Raw genomic sequence first — 20,000 nt, forward strand, 5'->3', positions numbered from 1 at the left:
TTATCGTGAAATTTACGCTTCACATATGCTAGAGAAGAACACCCACTGTCCAAAGTGAAGAACATTACGCTGTTGTCGTTGTTGTTGTTGTTGTTGTTAAGGTTGCCAGGGGATGCTCACAGACCAAGGGAGGGCTCCCCTATCTTCAAAGCCACTCCTAGGAATAGCTGCTGTTTGACAAAACTTAACTAAAGATTATATTCCTCTTACATACATAATTAAATTTTTTTTTAAGATTTTATTTATTTGACAGACAGAGATCACAAGTAGGCAGAGAAGCAGGCAGAGAGAGAGGAGGAAGCAGGCTCCCTGCTGAGCAGAGAGCCCGATGTGGGGCTCGATCCCAGAACCCTGGGATCATGACCTGAGACGAAGGCAGAGGCTTTAACCCACTGAGGCACCCAGGCACCCCCATAATTAAATGTTTTAAGCGGCTTTCTTCAAGTAGTAAAAAACACGTGCTTGTCTCTATGAGATGGCAGGAGGAATGGGACTAAATAATTATCACTTTCTATTTTTTCTATAGACCAAAAGAGAGATGTTTTCCAAGTAGCCTAATTACCAGGGTACTATCCTCCTCCAAACCATGAATTAGAGGATGTAAAAAGAAAAATCCACTCATTCATGTATCTGTCCCAACAAACATGGAGCTCCCGCTGAGTGCCAGGTACGATCCCAGATGCGGGGGAAAGCGAGCCGGCAAGAGCCAACTTGAGGGATCGAGTGTTAGGGTGGAGTATGGGGTGTGGCACAGACCCAGGACAAACAGTAACATGATATAATGTGCAAAACACATGACAGAGCAGAAACCTGCAGTGCCTGAGTCCCAGGGAAAGCGAGAGTAACTGCCCGCTGAGGAAGGCTCCAGAGAGGATGGTCAGATGGGCTTTGTAGGACGGCAGGGCGCCTGGCTTGAAACTCCAGTTCTCCTCATAGCTATATGGTTGCAAGGAAACCGGTTAAATTCACCCCTGGCATGCAATGGAAAACCAAGGACCACCCGTCCAGGTGTGGTCCAGGCTGTACGGAGAGTACTGGGCATGGCTGTATAAACAGTGAGGAAGAGCCACTTAACGGAAGAGAAACACCTTCTGGCGTGGAACGCTGCGTCAGCAACCCTGCCCCGGGCTGAGGTGCACAGACACAGCTGCAGACCCTCCTCGTGGAACAGGATGTGGACGTGAGCCGTCTGGGGGAGCCGTAGGCAGGAACCAGGGCCTGGAGGGCAGACTGGCCCCAGACTCTGCGGGATCTTGAATCACACGCTTAAGAATCTGAGGGGAACCCCGTGGGCAGCGCCTAAGCTTTTAAGCAGGAAAGTGGCAATCAAGTGTTAAGTTTCACCAAAAAAGACCTCAGAAGAAGCACACAGAATAAATAAGGAAGGCAAGAAATAACAAACAGGGAGGAATCAGTTCGGAGGCTACTGTAATTGTCCAGACACACTCTCCCTTCCAAATGGGACCTGAACCAGGTGGTAGATGCCTGGGAAAGGAAAGGGAAGCACAGATGACAAGTATCACCAACACTAAGGTCAGAGACATTCTGAGGAATGCTTCCTAGGCAGAAAATAACAGTGTGGCCACACCGGGTCATGTTTCAAACACAGGCAAATTACAGGGTATTAGAAATTGCTGCAGTTCCAGCAAAATCAAGTAAACCCAAGTTCAACGCCCTGTGTGCTGTCTTTAAATCCATGGAGCCTATCCTTAGGACAAGAGGACAGGTCCCATCAAAATGACTGTGTTCAGCCAAGACTCAGACCCAGGTCACCAGGTACCTGACATTCTCACCCCCGTGGGAGCTGCTTCCCTGGGGGGGATTCCTCCCACTCACCTTCAGTCACCTGCTTTGATGATACCTAACCCAAGTCAGTTTTCCACCGTCCCAAGCCAGCAGCCCTTACTGTGGGGACTTCCCTGGGAACATTACACCAGCATCCATTTAAGGAGGCTCAATGGACCAACAGCCCCCAGCTGTCAGCACAGCCTGACTCCGACGCCTAGCCAGAGGGCGCTTCTCGGGTCACCCGAAGTCACTCCAGGCAGAGAGCAAAAGATGGCCAGCTGATCACCCTGCAGGCCTGGGCTGGGAGGTGACTCGGAAACAGAACACAACCCCCTAACAGAAAGCAAACTCTTAGGACAGAGAAAGATTACAGGACTCAGGGACAAGAGCCATGCTCCTCACAGCCATCTACACGTGTGTCTCTAAGTCAACGGGAGGGAAGGTAAACAAATGGAATGTCTTAAGCTTATACTCTCTGCCAGGCATTATGCAAGCCTATGTCTCATTTAACCCTTAAAATAACTCAGGGGTGGGGGAGGAGGAGAAGAGGTGAGCTTTACTACCCCTGTTTTCCTACTAAGAGAACAGGCCCAGGGAGGTTAGAGGATGGGCCCAAGGTCCCTCAGCCAGGAACAAGCAGAGGCACAGTCCCAGGAATCCAGAGCAGAGGCTAAGAGCCCTCCACTACCTGTCCCCTTGCTACAGAGTTCACTCAATAGGCACCTCCTGGACAAGGGACCCCCATGACCCCACACATGTCTGCATCCACACCAGCATCTGGGGGTAAGCAATCTTTCCTGATCCACCAGTGTCAGAGAAATAAATCAAGTCACTTCTCTTAAAGGAGAGACCCAACATAAAGGACCAAAACCCATTAACAACAGCTCCATTGGGCTGTCATCAATCCTCCATGGACACTAGAAAAATAAAGCAAGACCCCACCATATTGTCTGCACTTAGAACTAGACCTGAGTGATTAGATACCATTGTGCATGGACACACCTGGCTTGAACTCTGAGGGCTAATGCAGGGAATAGTGGCTTCTCATCCCCAGAGAACTCCTGGATAACATAGATCCTGCCCAAATAGGTTAGTGATTCACCCTGGCTTTTCTCAAATTGACAGAATAGATCTGAATTAATACATGGTAACTATGGAACTTCAAATAATGAAGAAAGAAGAGACTGTCCAATTAGGGCGGGTGGAGAATTTGCTTAACCATCTAGAAAATAATTAAGTTATAGGCTTCTTCTCTACCATCACGTCCAAAAATAAATATCAAGAATAAATATCCAAAAAAGGTAATAATATAGGACAATTTCTATCAGGTCTAGCAACCGTTGTTTGTAAAGAACCAGAGAGTAAACATTTCCAGCTCAGACCATTGTCTCTGCTGCAGTCTCTTAAGTCGGCTGTTGTAGGGAAAAAGCAGCCATGGGCAGGAGATAAATAAATGAATGCAGCTTCATTCCAGGAAAATTTTATTTGGACGTGGAAATTTGAATGTCATGAATTTTGAGGTATCAAGAAATATATAAATCTTCTCTTTCCCCCCAGCACTTAAAAATGTAAAAACAGGGGCACCTGGGTGGCTCAGTCATTAAGCATCTGCCTTTGGCTCAGGTCATGATCCCAGAGTCCTGGGATAGAACCCTGCATCAGGCTCCCTGCTCAGCAGGAAGCCTGCTTCTCCCTCTCCCACTCCCCCTGCTTGTGTTCCCTCTCTTGCTGTGTGTCTCTCTCTGTGTCAAATAAATAAATAAATCTTTTTTTTTTTAATGTAAAAAGAGAGGCGCCTGGGTGGCTCAGTGGGTTAAAGCCTTCTGTCTTCGGCTCAGGTTGTTCATCCAGCCAATGCCCATTTGGGCTTCAAGACTCAGATACAAAAATATCCCTGGTAAGATGTCTTCCTTCTCAACCGACCTCTTCAACTCCAGCCCGCCAGCACTTGCCCAGTATGGGGGTAGATGACACATGACACTTAGCATGTGTACCACCATTGCCTACTTACCTAGCTGCTTCTGCCACTGAACCCTAAGGGGCAAGGAGCTATGGATCCGGTATCAGCTAAGGACCCGGTATTGGCTGTCTTTGTACCTCGGCATCGTGCCTGTGGCAATTCATGTCCCATATGCTTATCGGCAATGTCACCTGGCTACTTCCCCATCAAGGGCTGGAGTCTATCAAGCCACCCTGTTGAATCAAGATGGTTCTCTAACCAAAAGAACAGGACAGAAGTGATGCCACATTTCCTGTCTCCTGGAACACTCACTCTTGGGACACATCTACCAGCAACCCATCTGCCATGCTTTGAGCAGCCCAAGCCACACAGAGATGGCTCTAGACAACTGTCAGCCACCAGCATGGTCTCTTTGGCCTCCAGCCTGCCTGAGCCCTCGAATGACCGTAGGAGAGACCTCAAGCGAGAACCACACAGCTGAGAACAGGCAAGTCACAGGACAGCAAGAGGTAAGAACAAATGTGTGTTTGATCCTACTTCGTTTTGGGGTGGGTTTTTTTTTTTTTTTTTTAAGATTTATTATTTATTTATTTATTTGACAGGGAGAGAGAGAGAGAGAGAGAGAGGGAGGCGCCACAAGTAGGCAGAGAGGCAGGCCGAGAGTGAGGGGGAAGCAGTCTCCCTGCTGAGCAGAGAGCCCGATGTGGGGCTCAATCCCAGGATCGACATCATGGCCTGAGCCAAAGGCAGAGGCTTAACCCACTGAGCCACCCAGGTGCCCCTGGGGTGGTTTTCCAAGCAGCAGTGCATAACCGGAACGCTATCTGCCTGGTACACAGGAGGCACAAAAATGGAAAAACAGACTCAGTCAGCGCTGACATGATGCATGACACACAGCAAACAATTTAGTAGCTGCTGCTATTATTAAAATGTGGATAGAGAGCACACAAGGAGGGAGACACGTCAAAGAGGCTGTCGCATCCCTGCCAGGGAAACGGCACGAGGAACACTACGTCCACGACAGGGGTGAGCTCAGCCCTGAATCTGATGCCTGGCTCACTCAAATCCCAAGGAAATGACAAAAGAAACATAAAAACAGAGTAAGCCCATTTGAAAAGGCACAAAAGAGGGACAGAGGCCACCAGTCAAAAAAATTTTGAGGAATTTCTGGAAAAGGTACAGCAGACAGAATCAAACCAACAGAAAAAAAAAAAAAAATCAAATTTAGCCAGAGTTGAAAAATCAAAATCAAAATAGGCCCCAGGGGGACATGGTGGATGTGACGAGAGATGGGATTAGCTGCACAGGCCCTGGGGAAGAAAACCCAAATCAGAAAGGACAGCGACTGAGAGCAGAAGCAGGCCCTGAGACGGTTACTGGGTGATGAAGTGTGACTTGAATAAAGCAAAGAGGAAGCATATTTCGGGATCAACTGTGAAATCCTCCATCTGTACGGCAACTCTGTTCCTACTTCCTCAATTAAGAACAGTCCATCCAGCCTGTTGTCCTTTCTCAGCCACACGCCCCGACAGGAAGCCCACCCAGAGTAATTCCAAGTATCTCTTCTCCATTCTCTCCTGATCTCCTTCCACCGCTAGCCCCATCGCTGCAGTCAGGACGAAGAACACAATCTCCAAACACGGCTTGCGCGTGCATATGTATGTGTTTATACAGACATGCATATATGATGACACACGTACGCACAAGAACCGGTCTCCTTGCCTGAGGCCACAGCGTGTGCCTCTCCCAGAAGGCAGGAGCCACAGGGCCCCAGGTGAGCAGACTAGGAACGCAGCATGCTCTCCACCGCGGGAGGCCAGTTCCTGCCCTAAGTCAATGTCATCGCCATGGACATCACATTCGGAGGGCGGGTCCAGACACGAGGGCTAACACAAAGAGAAGTGAGATTAATTTTAAATTAAACAGAAAAGTAGAAATATGGGAATGGAATGAAAGAAAAAAAATAAAGCCATCATTCAGAAGATTCAATCAAAGAAGTCTCCCATTGGAGTGAAAATACAGTGGGACAGAATGAGCCAAGGAAAAGTGAAGTCCCAAAAAGGATAGTCTAAAATCCGTATAGTTCTTTCCACCTAAAAAGGGGAATGAAGAACGAAAAGGATATGGACAAAGCAGTAAAATTGCAAGGGCTTCAAGGGGAAATACCTAAGAAAAATAAACCTCTAGCAGGCTAGTGAAATTTCTAAATTTAAGAAGAAAAATCTAGAAACATGTGGAAGATTAGGTAAAGAAAAAAAAAAAAAAAGAATCACCAGCACTGACTTATTTGGGAGTCTAAGTGCTAAACTCACTGAACCGGAACTCTATAAAATCATTAAAAGAGGAGCAAGGAGGGAGAGAAAGAACTTTCTGCCCCAATATGGAAAAACCTCCAAGATCTATGGCTAAGGGTAAAGCAAGGTACAAGACACTGGTAAGGAACACTACCGTCTGAGTTTTTGAAAAAGATGAGATGTATGCATTTTCGTATTTATGCATAACATAGACCTCTAGAAAGTTTCTCCAGAAACTGGTAACATTAGTTGGGAAAGGAACTTCCCTCTGGGAAGGGAAACCTGCTGACAGAGTAAGGGAGGTGATGGGCAAAAGGAAGACTTTATCACCAGATAAAATTTTGTGTCTTCTGAATTTTCTGCCATTTGAATGTACTGCCTACACACAGAGAAAAATCTCAAGTTCAGTCTCTCTCTCACACACACACATAAATTTAAAGTAAAAAGACAAACCACAGGATGGAAGAAAATGCAATACATCTATCTGACAAGGACCTGAATCCAGATATATATAAAGAGCTCAGTAAGAATATATATGGGGTGTGTGTGTGTGTGTGTGTGTAGGTATACAAATACACAGAGGAATATTAGCCTTAAAAATGGAAATCCTGCCATGTGCAACAACATGAGTAAGCCGGAAGGACATCATGCTAAGTGAATTAAGCCTGCCGCAGAACAAATACTACATGATCCCACTTATATGAGAAATCCAAAATAGTTCATCTCATAGAAGCAAAGAGTGAAATGGTGATTGCCAGGGGATGGGGGAGGGGGAAAGAGGGAGGCATTAGGTACAAAGGGTACAAAGCTACAATTATGCAACATGAATAAATTCTAGAGAACTAGGGGTATCTGGGTGGCTCAGCTGGTTAAGCATTCAACTCTTGATCTTGGCTCAGGTCATGATCTCAGGATCCTGAGATCAAGTCCCGTGACGGACTCCCTGCTAGCACGGTCTGCTTGTCCTTCTCCCTCTGCTCCTCTCCCAACCCAACCTGCCCACACATGCTCACTCTCTCTCTCTCTCTCTCTCACAAATAAATAAAATCTTTTTAAAAAAGAATAAAGTACAGTATGATTGCCTACAGTGAACAATACTGTATAATATACTTAAAAATCTGCTAAGAGGGGCACCTGGGTGGCTCAGTGGGTTAAAGCCTCTGCCTTCAGCTCAGGTCATGATCCCAGGGTCCTGGGATCAAGACCCACATCGGGCTCTCTGCTCAGCAGGGAGCCTGTTTCCCCCCTCTCTCTGCCTACCTCTCTGCCTACTTGTGATCTCTGTCTGGCAAATAAATAAATAAAATATTTTTTAAAAAATCTGCTAAGAGGGTAGATCTTATGTTAAATGTTCTTAACCATGAATAATAATAGTATTAGTAATAATAATACAAAGAGGTGGGAAGAAACTTGGAGGTGATGGATAATTTGGGACACAGATTCTGGTGATGGTTTCATAGGTTATGCTTAACTCCAAACTCACTAAGTTGTATACATTTAGTATGCCCAGTTTGTCTAGGCCAACCTCTATAAAGTGATTTTTTAAAAGAATATGTAAATAATTCTCCGTGTGTGTGTGTGTGTGTGTGTGTGTGTAATCGCAATAATAAGGAAAACAGCCCAGTACAAATAGGCACAAGCTTTGAAGATACCTCACAAAAGACCCATACATGGCTAATAAGCATGTGAAAAGAGACTCAATGTTATTGTTAATCAGGCAAAAACAAAGTAGGGCCACAGTGAGACACCCTACACATTCACTAGAATTGATGTGAGGAAAAGGCTGACAAGACCAACTCTGGGGAGAGATGGGGAGCTACTGGAACTCTGCTATCAGGTATCAACCAAACAGAAACGAAAACACGCCAACCAAAGACATGAGTGTTCACAACAGTTTTGTTTGTGTCTTGTGTCCACTCCATCTAAGCTATAGAGGATACGGCACAGAATTATTCACAGTATTCCTTTATGATCCTTTGTTATTTCTGTTAGTTCAGCAGGAATATCGACTCTTCCATTTCTGATTTTAATGATTTGAATCGTCTCTTTCCCTTGATCAATTCAGCTAAAGGTCTGTCAATTTGGTCGATTTTTTTCTCGAAGAACCAAGACTTCAGTTCCATTAGTTTTCTTTACTGTTTTTCTATCCTCTAGTCATTCCATGGATTTCCCCTCTAATCTTTGTTATTTCCTTCCTCTGCTTACTTCAGGTTTATTTTGCTCTTCTTTTTCCAGTGTAGCAGCTTAATTTTTAAGAGCCCCAAGCTTAAAAAAAAAGAAGCCCCAAACTAGAAACAACCTACATGTCCACTGATGAATGAATAAATAAATTGTGGTATACTCACTCAATGGCATACTAACCAGTAATAAAAAAGAACAAGCTACAGATAGAACAATGTCATGAAGATCGCTGAGTGAAAGAAGGCGGACACAAGAGAGTATATATTTTACGGGGCACCTGGGTGGCTCAGTGAGTTGAGCCTCTGCCTTCTGCTCAGGTCATAATCCCAGACCTGCATCAGGCTCTCTGCTCAGAGGGAGCTGGCTTCCCCCTCTATCTGCCTACTTGTGATCTCTCTCTCTCTGTCAAATAAATAAAATCTTAAAAAAAAAAAAAAGAGAGAGAGTATATATTTTATGCTTCCAATTATACAGAATTCTAGACAATGCAAACTAACATAGTGACAGAAAGCATATCAGTAGTCACCTAGGGCCAAGAGTGGAGGAAGGGATGGAGTATAAATGGGCACAGGAAAACCTGTGGAGGTGACGTTCTATATCTTGATAGTGACAGTGGCTTCACAGGTACATATAACTGTCAAATCTAATGAATCACACACTTAAATGACAATTATTTTATATAAATTACACCCTCGAAGTTGATTTTCAACTTAACTTTTTTTTTTTTTTTTTTAAGATATTACTAACTTATTTGAGAGAGAGAGAAAGAGAAAACACAACTCGGGGCAGGGGACAGAGTAAGAGGGAAAAGCAGGCTCCCTGCAGAGCGGGGAACCCAAGGCTGGGCTTAGTTCCAGGACCCTGGCCGGGATCATGACCTGAGCCAAAGGTTCAACTGAGCCACCCAGGCACCCCTAAACATGCCTTAATCTTCTTAAATGTTTTTAAAGTTTAAAAAGAAGACAGTGGAGCAACTTCTATAAATGTCTTAAGGGGAAAAATGCCAAATTATCAATCAGAAAAGAATAATGTATACCACTTAGGGGATGGTATATAATTCACGCCATCCAGGGTTTTTCAACTTAAGTCACTCATAGACATAAAGCAGCACCCTAAAAAATAAATCAGAATAAAGCTTTGTTCAAGAAAGAAGACACTCATTTAATGGGAAGCTGATGTCACTGCGCAATGCAATTAAGAAAAGAGTTAATAAAATAGAAGAGGCATTAATTTTAGAAAAGGATTGATCACAATCAAGAACTCAAATTCAGGATAATTTCAGCCAAACCTAGAAAGGGAAGTAAAAGCAAGTCCAAAGTCTTTCCTTGTTCTGGAGAAAATCAAAGTTACTAATTAAATTGTGCCTAGAGTAGAAAAATACAATTGTAAACATTAGTCAAATAGAAACAGGAAATAGAACTTGGGAAGAAAATAAAATTGAACAAAGCAAACTTCATCGATCCAATGAAACTCAGGAAATGGAGAAAAGGGAGAAAAAAAGGGTAGAGTTAACAGAAAATAGTAAACCTAAAATTTGATATAAAATATTAGCAAACTAGGGGCGCCTGGGTGGCTCAGTCAGTTAAGCATCTGCCTTTGGCTCAGGTCATGATCCCAGGGACCCGGGATCGAGCCCCAAGCGGTGTCGGGCTCCCTACTCAGCTCAGGTTCCCTGCTCATCAGGAAGCCTGCTTCTCCCTCTCCCACTCCCCTTGCCTGTGTTCCCTTCTTTTTCTTCTTCTTCTTTTTTTTTTTTTTTAAGATTTTATTTATTTATTTGACAGAGAGAGACACAGTGAGAAAGGGAACACAAGCGGGGGAGCGGGAGAGAGAGAAGCAGCCTTCCCGCTGAGTAGGGAGCCCCAACATGAAATGGGGCTCGATCCCAGGACCCTGGGACTGTGACCTGAGCTGAAGGCAGATGCCTAATGACTGAGCCACCCAGGCGTCCTTGTTGGTGTTCCCTTCTCTTGCTGAGTCTCTCTCTGACAAATAAATAAATAAAATCTTAAAAAAAAAAATTAGCAAACTAAATCCCGAATCAAGTAGAATTTACCCTAAATATAAATGTCAATACGGTTCAGTATTAAGAATCAACTAATTGTATTAATTAATACGGAAAAATCAAATAATCATTTCTATAAATACTAAGAAGGCATTTTATTAAATCCAAATTCCATTCCCGATTTTTTTAAAATAGTAAGCTATGAATTTAAAAGTTTTCTTGATAAGAAGCCAAGAGCAAACATGACATCTAGTGAAAAAAAAATGGTATCTAGTGAGAAAATAGTCAATACATTCCTCCAACAAGTAACAACATAGGCATGCCCCCACTATTTAAGAATATCCATTGGTCCTGGTCCAATGCAATAAAATGAAAAAAAAATTTTTTTGAAAGGGAACAAAGAATTGCTAAATATATTAATCCCTTTTTTCCTGAGTAGACAATGAAGTGAAACATAATTTGAAATGTGTTAGGAATTCAGTAAGGTGGTTAGATGCAAGATAAAATTACAAAAATCAATAGCTTTCCTACATACTGGCAATAAGCTATAAAATATCTGCAATAATTTGGATTTTAGACCTTTATCTTTTAAGCCTGGGATAAGGGAAGAGAAACAGGAACCTGGAAAGCCCTGAAGCACATTAGCCTGTCCAAAGAGGATTTGGCTACAAGCACCTAGAACAGTGCCAGGCACTAGATAAATATTTGATGAATAAGTGAATGGAATATGAACTTCCTGATTAAGTCTGGTTCTTCTCATCTATTTCCTCTGGGAGGGAATTCTGTTTTCTTACCAGCTGAAATAAACCTTTCTTCTCAAGGTATATAGCTCACGTACCAAAAAGATTCCTCTTTTGCTTCATGTTGAATGAGCCAAGAGTAATTCACTTAGGCCAAACAAAATGAAAATCAAATAAAAAGATGAAATGAAAATGCCTGCCATAATCAGTTCATGGTAATAATCGGATCAACGGTAATATAGATGTAACATTGGGAATATGTATTGTGGGTTATTTATTTGTTAAAGGTTTCTACAGTTTGGCCTTGAGCTCATACTTATAGAAAATAATCCTAGAGAGGACTCAAGATTTTCTTTACCGCAATTTATGTACTCTTCTGAAGAATTAGGTCAACTTTCTCTTCCTTTTTTCTGTTGTTTTATAAAAATCCTTTACCATACAACCTTGCTGTTCTAGAAACTAGCATTTTTCCTCCCTGTCATCTTCTATTTTCCGGGTATTTATACCCCAAGGTGCACCTATCCTTACTGTCAGTATCTATCAAAAACAGGCAAAGAATACTTTTTATAGTCATCTAAAACATGTTGCCCATCTCAGTTATAAAAATTAGCTCTGAGAATAGCTTTTGAGGCCTACTATGCATAATCTCATTAAGTTATCAGAATGTTATGAGGCTGGTACCACTGTTATTCCCTTTTATTGATAGGGCAACAGAGGTTCAAGGCAGGCAAGTGACTTGCCAGGACTCCCTTGACAGACTCCAAAGGCTCCATTCTTTCTACTCGGCTGCACCTGCTATGAACCAACGTTACTCTAATCTCTTCAACGAAAATTCTAAATGTCTCTACATGGTGTACCTCCTTGGTTTGGAAGCAGAGGTAGCACATAAACTATTCACTTAGCTGCCAATAACACTATTTCTCAGGATTAACAGATCCTCTTTACCCATTTACTGCAAACTCATAAGCATACAGACAGATGTCCCCTGAGTCATGTATAAATCAACAGCAAGACCTTCCTATCAGCCTCATCATAATTTAACCACAGAGAAAGCTTAAAATGGATAGTACTGTGTTTTTGTTTTAAATTAGGTGGACACGGCAAAGTCCAAGAGAATAAGAATGATTTAAGAAAAACAAAATAAACAATAATAACAGCAAAAAACAGTGGCTACCCTGTTCTTCAGAAGCCCCTGAAAGTGGAGATTTGATCATTTTGCTCAAACCATGGCACTTGAGACATGCTTAGAAATTGCAGATATTCATGTTAGCCCCGAATCTGGCTCTCATTCTACTGAGAAGTCCACACAGTCTAGTCTATCATACTCTATAAGATACGTTCCAGGTTGCTCAGAAAGTTTCACAGAGAGCTAAAGCAATGTGTCAAGCCTCCCCAAGAGAAGCTGTTACACCAGGGCAATCAAGTCAACTCAGTTGCATCAACTTACCAAGAGGTGTCAGTCTCATCACTACCATAACCACCTCCCGGTCCAACTTTTTCTATTTGCAATTGTTAGGAAGTTGGCCACCCCTCTCTCTAAGAAGCTGTAATGAAGCCCAGGTAACCATGCACCAGGATAAAGACTACGATCAGGCGAACGGGGAAGGAAAAGAGCTAACGTCACTAGACTGAAAACACCCCCTCCTCTTTCACCAACACAGGCAATGTCCAGGGCAGCCCATTTGCCAAGGAAGATAGAGGCGGGAGCATAAAATGGGAGTCCTGGAAGTCTGGACAACCAAACAATGGCTGACTTGGAGCAGGAGAGAAAAGACTTGCTTATGAACGCAGGGAGGAAAAAAAAAGACAGTTCAAAAAACTGGTGGAAAAATGGGTAAAGATCACTCTGAGCCAATATTCACCTGTATTTGATCGGAATAGATTAAAAACTACCAGAAGAGCATTACCTCTTTTATCCCCTCAGTTAACAGCTTAGCCTTCTCCCTTTCAGGTTTCGAGCAGTTATGATTCAGTTTTCAAGCAGGGACAACATACACATCTACTCAACAGAACTATGAGGGAGAGCCTCTTTTTTTGTTTGTTTGAAATCCAATCAGGGTCAGTCAGAGGCTGGTTAGTCAGATTTTTCCTTTTTAATCAGTATCAACTATTATTAACCAAATTGGGAAGAGAGTAGGAGGGTGCTTTCGCATTTGGTCAAATAACCTCTCAAGGGCAGAAGACTATACTCTCAAAGGGTCAGGAAATGACCCTTCGAAGAGGGAAAGTTGGATCCTTCCAAGGCTAGCGTACACATTTCCACCTACGCTCTTGAAAACACAAAAATGATAGACCGCACACCGTTTGTATGTACCTTTTTTCTTTTTACCTAAAATATCCAGCCATTGTTGCATATCACTGTGTACAAGGCTGCCTATTCCCTTTAACACTGCATTTTGTAAATGACCACAGTTTACAACGAGCTCCCTACTGATGAATATTTGGACTCTTTCTTACCTATTGCTATTAGAAATAATATCGCAACAAATATTCTTATATATACATCCTTTAGCCCATGTCCATTTATTGAGTCAACAAATATCTAAGTACCTAACCCATCCGAGACTTTTTCATGCCTGAAATTACAGCAATAAGCAAAGCAGACTGAGTCCCTGCGCTACACTATGGCGCAGTGTAAGAAACATATGTGTGTGAAGTAAACTCCCACCAGGTGAATCTGAGAATTCTTCTAAGGCAATTGATCTCAACCTTGGCAGCACATCAGAACTATCTACAAAAATCTTTTTTAAAAACACTAGTCTCAGGGCCATCCTAGATTCATTCAATCTAGGATCGAATTTCTTGAGCTGGGGCTCCAGCATCGGTAACATCTAGGAAGTCCTCCAATGATGTGAACGCTTAGTCAAGCCTGATAATCTTGTTTGAAGACAGTGCTTCTCAATTTTTAATGTGCACACAAATGAGTTAGGGATAATGTCAAAATGCAGATTCTGAGTCAGTAGGTCTGGAATTCAGCCTGAGACTCCACCTTCCCAAAGAGCTGCTGCCAGGCCATGTCAATGCCACTGGTCCACAGAACACATTCTGAGTAACAAGGTTCCACAGCCATAGTAGGAGACACTACAGTAATACAAACACATAAAAGGTGGGCAAGCAAAAACTCACACAACCTGCCAGGTACCTTGTGGGTAAATTCATTTGGGCAGGGTAGAACTAACTCCCTAGGAGAGGGCCAGAGAGGCAAATATGTAGATGAATACAGAAGGCATGGGCCTGCACCATCACTGCATAAGCACTGGGAGGTCGCTGCAGGCCTCTGGAGATGGGAATGACACACAGACACATACAGGGTGGTGTTTTCAGGAAGGGAAACTCTGGCTACAGTGGTCAGAAAAGAGCAGACTGAGTAAAAGCTGGGAAACAAGACAGATCATCAGACACCTTCATTAGGGCAAGGACATGGACAATGGAAATGAAAAGAGGGGAAACAGTGATGTCGCCTGCAGGAATGAGATAGGAGGAGGAGAGGCCAAGAAAGCTATGATTTTAAATACTCTCCCCATAGAGTGATCTTAAGGGTGCTAAAATCAAGTATCAGAGAAACACTTGGGAAGGTACATTTGAAGCCAGACCCTGAAGGTGTGGGAATCCTACGCCTTGGGGCAGGTGTGAGTCCATCTGGGGATGGTGTGTAAGGAGCTAGCGAAGGGTGAGGACCCTGGCTGGTGGGTCCACAGTGAGAGCTGGAAGGGAAAAGAGGCAGGTCCAGAGAGGCAGGGTGCAGAGACCAGGGGAGGATGCAGAGAGCACAGAATCCATTCATTCTGCAGGTATTGATTAAGCCTCTGCTTCATGCCAGGCACTGGGCTAGGGAAATACAGCAATGAACGGTAGGAGACCCTGAGACTAAAAAGAAAAGAGAGTGAAGAAAATCAGGGGAGGCTGGTTAGTGTCACAAGTCACAGAAAATGAGCACCAGACCAAGCAGTCTGGTAACTCGGGTCCTAGGCTCAGCTCCACCAGGAGCTAGCTGGGTGACCTGGGTCTGACAGATGGCTTCTCTCACAGGGCCCCAGATGCAAGTAAAAACAAGAGGGTCTTAGGGTGGATGCCCTCCCAGGTCTCTGCAGCTCTAAAGGCCTGAGCTCCACAGTGCGAAAAGAACCGTTGCAGGTCTCTGCGGTGGTGAGGGGTAAGGGCAGAGCTGGACCGTGGACCCTGATGCCCAGGCGAGAGCAGGCAGATGGTGAGGCAGATGGAGGCCTCGCACAAAGACTGCTCCTCTGAGGAGCCTGGCGGGGCTGGGGAGAGAGAGCGGGCAGGAGCCAGCAAGCCTTGGGAAACTTCCTGACAAGGGAGACTGGTGTGGTGAGGACAAAGGCTGCAAAAATTGAGAAAGTGGACGGAGAAAAGAGACCTGAGCTAAGACACAGGAGAGATGGGCTTCATTCCCCCTCGGCATGTAGATGGACCTTGTAGTGGAAACCCGAGGTTCAGTGACTAAGGTGCGCAAGTGCTTGCTCAGAGATCAGGGAGGCTTGGAGGAGAAAGCCAGGTCTCGAGCAGTGGTGGTGGCGAGGAAGAGCAGGCTCTCGAGTCAGACAGACCCAAGTTCAAGTACCTGCCCCACTCTCCTCTAGCTCGGCATCTTGAACCAAGTTACTACTCCCAGAGCCTATGTTTCCCCAGCTGTCAAAGGGGAACACGACAGGAACTACACCATCGGGGAAGATCCAGCAAGGATCCTCAACAGCTGGCGCTCTGCAGATGTCAGCAGCGATTGTGCCCCCCCCCACCTTTATCTCTGGGCGAAGGCAAGGATAACTGGGGGAGCACAGAGGCTGGGCACCCTCTGCGGGGGAGAGACCCGAACAAAAGGGGAAAGAAAGTAGAAGCAACGATTGGGGAAATGAAAAGCAGTCCGAAGCACACAATAACCATGAACAGCTGGGCAGGAGGGGAGTTTACATTAAGTTCTTCTAGAAACAGGAAATGTTAGAATGTTGACAGGCGATGAAGTCGCAAGGATCACGGTCAACCCAGACCGGAGAAGCCAGTCCCAGGAAGCCAGACTCATCACAAGCATACCCAAGGATCCAACAGTCCTCACCCAGAACACCAAGAAGGACAAGAGGTGATTTTAACAATACCTCTAAAGGGTATACTCAGGGCCAGCTCTGTGGGTCTGTGATCTGTGCTCACACAGGATCCTGTGCTCAGAAGGTTTCCACACTGGGCTGAATGCTCTGCTGTCACCATCTTGGAATTCTTAATAAAATCTTAACAAGGGGACAAGGATTTCAATTTTGCACTGGGTCCCACAAATACATAGTCAATCTTGGATACACTGCTAAAGAACATTCACTGGATTAACAAGGGCATAATAAAATCTATGGGCTGGGGGCATCTGGGTGGCTCAGTGGGTTAAAGCCTCTGCCTTCGGCTCAGTTCATGATCCTAGGGTCCTGGGATCGAGCCCTGCATCGGGCTGTCTGCTCCGCGGAGAGCCTGCTTCCTCCTCTCTCTCTCTCTCTCTGCCCGCCTCTCTGCCTACTTGTGATCTCTGTCTGTCAAATAAATAAATAAAATCTTTTTTAAAAATAAATAAATAAAATCTACAGGCTGAAAGACAGTAAAAAGAGTTCCCTATTATTATCAGACCAGAAAACAATTACTCAAATTCTCACTGAAATCCCAACGTTGACCATTAGTATCAAGGACAAAACCTGTAACAGGTAACTCAATGCCCCCTTGAAATATGCTTTACTCTAGAATTTCTTTAACTCAAAAGAAATCACTCTAACTACCCTCAAGGCATTCTGTGCAACCCCTACCGCAATCCTTCACTGCACTCTCCTCTGTCTCCTCTCCTGGGCCTCAACCGCCTGGAGGTCAGGTCATCATGTCCATCTATGTATCCTCAAGGTAAGGCACACAATAGGCCCGTATAAATCTTTAAGAAAAATGAACAAAAAGTCCATGTGCCTTCAAACTGCTGATGCAAGTCATGAAATAAACAAGATTTGCTTGACTGGACAGCACAGAGAAAGGCTGCTATATTGCATTTTTTGCAGCATAAATGCTGATGCCAGCAGGATGACAACAACCTCAGTTCCTTAGAACACATCTCTGCCCTCACTAAATAGTCCTGAAGAAAGTCTGTCTTCCGTTTTTGCAGTAAAACAGCTATTCTACAAGCATGTCTATTCTAATTACGGACCCGTCCCAGGCTAATGTCATTTCCAGAATTTAGATATCTTGATTCCCAAGGAACAGGCCTTACGCAGCACATAGAACAGAGAAGTCACTCAAACATTTGCAGGATAAATTCATCTATAGCACTTCAACTACTAATATGATTTATTGACTTTAGGAAGAAATTAGCTTTAAAAGTATATACATCCTCAACAGGGAAAGGACAGTCTTTTCAACAAATGGTGTGCTGGGAAAACTAGAAATCCACATGCAAAAGAATGAAGTGGAACCCTTGTCTTACACCATATACAAAAGTTAAGTCACAGGACACCTGAGTGGCTCAGTTGGTTAAGTGTCTGCCTTCAGCTCAGGTCATGATCCCAGGGTCCTGGGACTGAGTTCCGAATTCTCCCTCTGCCTGCCATACCCCCTGCTGGTGCTCACCCTCCCCCTCTCCCCTTCTCTCTCTCACAAATAAATAAATTAAATCTTTTTTTAAAAAATTAACTCAAAGTGGATTAAAGACCCAAACCTAAGACCCCAAACTATAAAACTTCTAGAAGAAACACACGAGAAAATTTCCATGCCATTGACTTAGCAATGACTTCTTGGATAAAACACTAAAAGCCCTGGCAATAAAAGAAAAAATAGATAAATGGGACGATAGCAAACTTTAAAAAATTGTGCAAAAGACACAAAGACAACCTATGGAATGGGAGACAATACCTACAAATTGTGTATCTGATCAGGGTTAATATCCAGAATATAAAAATTAACTCCTACAACTGAGCAACAAAAAAATCAAATAATCTGATAAAAAATTAGCGAAGGACTTAAACAGACATCTCTCAAAAAAAGATACTCAAATGGCCAGAAAGTGCAGGAAAAGACACTCAACAGCACCAGTCATCAGAGAAATATAAATCAAATGTTGTATCCATTAGGATGGCCACTTTTGTCAAAAGAATAGAAAAGGGGCGCCTGGGTGGCTCAGTGGTTAAGCCGCTGCCTTCAGCTCAGGTCATGATCTCAGGGTCCTGGGATCAAGTCCCGCATCGGGCTCTCTGCTCAGCAGGGAGCCTGCTTCCTCCTCTCTCTCTCTCTCTCTCTGCCTGCCTCTCTGCCTACTTGTGATTTCTGTCAAATAAATAAATAAAATCTTAAAAAAAAAAAATAGAAAATAGCTGGCACCTGGGTGGCCCAGTTGGTTAAGTGTCTGACTCTTGATTTCAGCTCTGGTCATGATCTCAGGGTTGTGAGATTGAGCCCCATCTTGGGTTCCATGCTGGGCATTAAGATTCTCTCTCTCCCTCTGCCTCCCACCCCCCTCACTCTCCCTCTCTAAAAAAGACTAAATTAAAATAAATCAAAAATTAAAAAATAAAAGCTTTCCAAAAAAGAACAGAAAATTTCAAGTATTAGTGAAAATGTGGAGAAATTAGAACCCTTGTGTACTTTTGGTGGGATTATAAAATGGTACACCCACTACAGAAAACAGGATGAAAGTGCTTTAAAAATTAAAAACAGAATTACCATATGATCCAGCAATCCCACTTCTGGGTTTATACTTCAAAACAAACAAACAAAAAAAATTAAGACAGGATCACAAAAGACGTATCTGTACATCCATGAAGCATTATATACAATAGCTAAAAGGTAGAAGCAAACTTAATGTCCACCAGAAGATGAATGGATAAAGAAAATATGATCTATCCATACAATGGAATATTATTCAGTCTTTAAAAAGAAGAAAATCCTCTCACATGCTACAATATGGATGAGCCCTGAGGTCATTATTCTAAGAAAAGAAGACAGTTACAGAGACAAATACTATACGATTCTATTTATATAAGGTATCTAAAGGAGAAGTATCATATTTATAAAGACAGAAAATAGAATGGTGGTTACCAGGTGTTGGGGGGGGGTGTCTGCTAATGGGTAGGATGAGTTATCTTTGGGGTGATGAACATTCTAGACCTGGAAACTGGTGACAGTTGCACAACCTTGTGAATAAATTAAAACCGCACACACTATATGCTTTTAAAAAGTGGATTTGAGGGGCACCTGGGTGGCTCAGCGGGTTAGGCCTCTGCCTTCGGCTCAGGTTATGATCTCAGGGTCCTGGGATCGAGCCCCACGTTGGGCTCTCTGCACAGAAGGGAGCCTGCTTCCCCCTCTCTCTCTCTCTCTCTCTCTGCCTGCTGTTCTGCCTACTTGTGATCTCTCTCTCTCTCTGTGTAAATAAATAAATAAAATCTTTAAAATTTAAAAAAAGTGGATTTGATGGTATGTGATTTATATCTCAATTTTTCTTTTAAAAGGCAACTACGCCTGAGGCACCTGGGTGGCACAGTCGGCTAAGCATTGGACTCTTGGTTTTGGCCCAGGTTGTGACCTCAGGGTTATGAGATCAAGCCCCAAGTCAGCTCCGTGCTCAGTGGGGAGGGAGTCTGTTTGAGATTCTCGCTCTCCTTCTGCCCCTTCCTCTGCCTGCATGTTCTCTTTCTAAAATAAATAAATAATTTAAAAATAAAAATAAAATAAAAAATTAAAAGTCTTTAAAAATCTATAGTTTAATTTTTGACCTGTTTCTCCCAAAATTTGTTTTATTCTTGCCATGATGATTCAGCCAGTCACTAAAACCTGTGACCCAAGAGTCTCCCTTGCAAGTAATCTCTTACTGTTTGCCTAACACACACAGCTCAGAGCTGCTCCAGAACCCTGAAGCTGGAAGGAGGGCTGACCTACTCTTTCAGACTCCCTCCCCAGCCACCCCCAAGCCATGGTTGAACCTCTGGGCCCAGTTGACTGGTCTCAGGTGGGGTACAGGACCCGAGCCCCGGCTCCCCGAGATTCCTCCCTGTGTAAGAGATTTA

The 20,000-nt window shown here is 43.7% G+C and overlaps 1 protein-coding gene across 1 annotated transcript in view; it reads right to left on the minus strand.

Annotated features, from left to right (window-relative positions):
- SNX30 (sorting nexin family member 30) overlaps nucleotides 1-20,000 on the minus strand; it is a 107,678-nt gene that overhangs the window by 77,699 nt on the left and 9,979 nt on the right. The window lies entirely within an intron of this gene.

The sequence above is a fragment of the Mustela nigripes genome, chromosome 9, assembly GCF_022355385.1.
Source record: "Mustela nigripes isolate SB6536 chromosome 9, MUSNIG.SB6536, whole genome shotgun sequence".
Lineage (NCBI taxonomy): Eukaryota > Metazoa > Chordata > Mammalia > Carnivora > Mustelidae > Mustela > Mustela nigripes.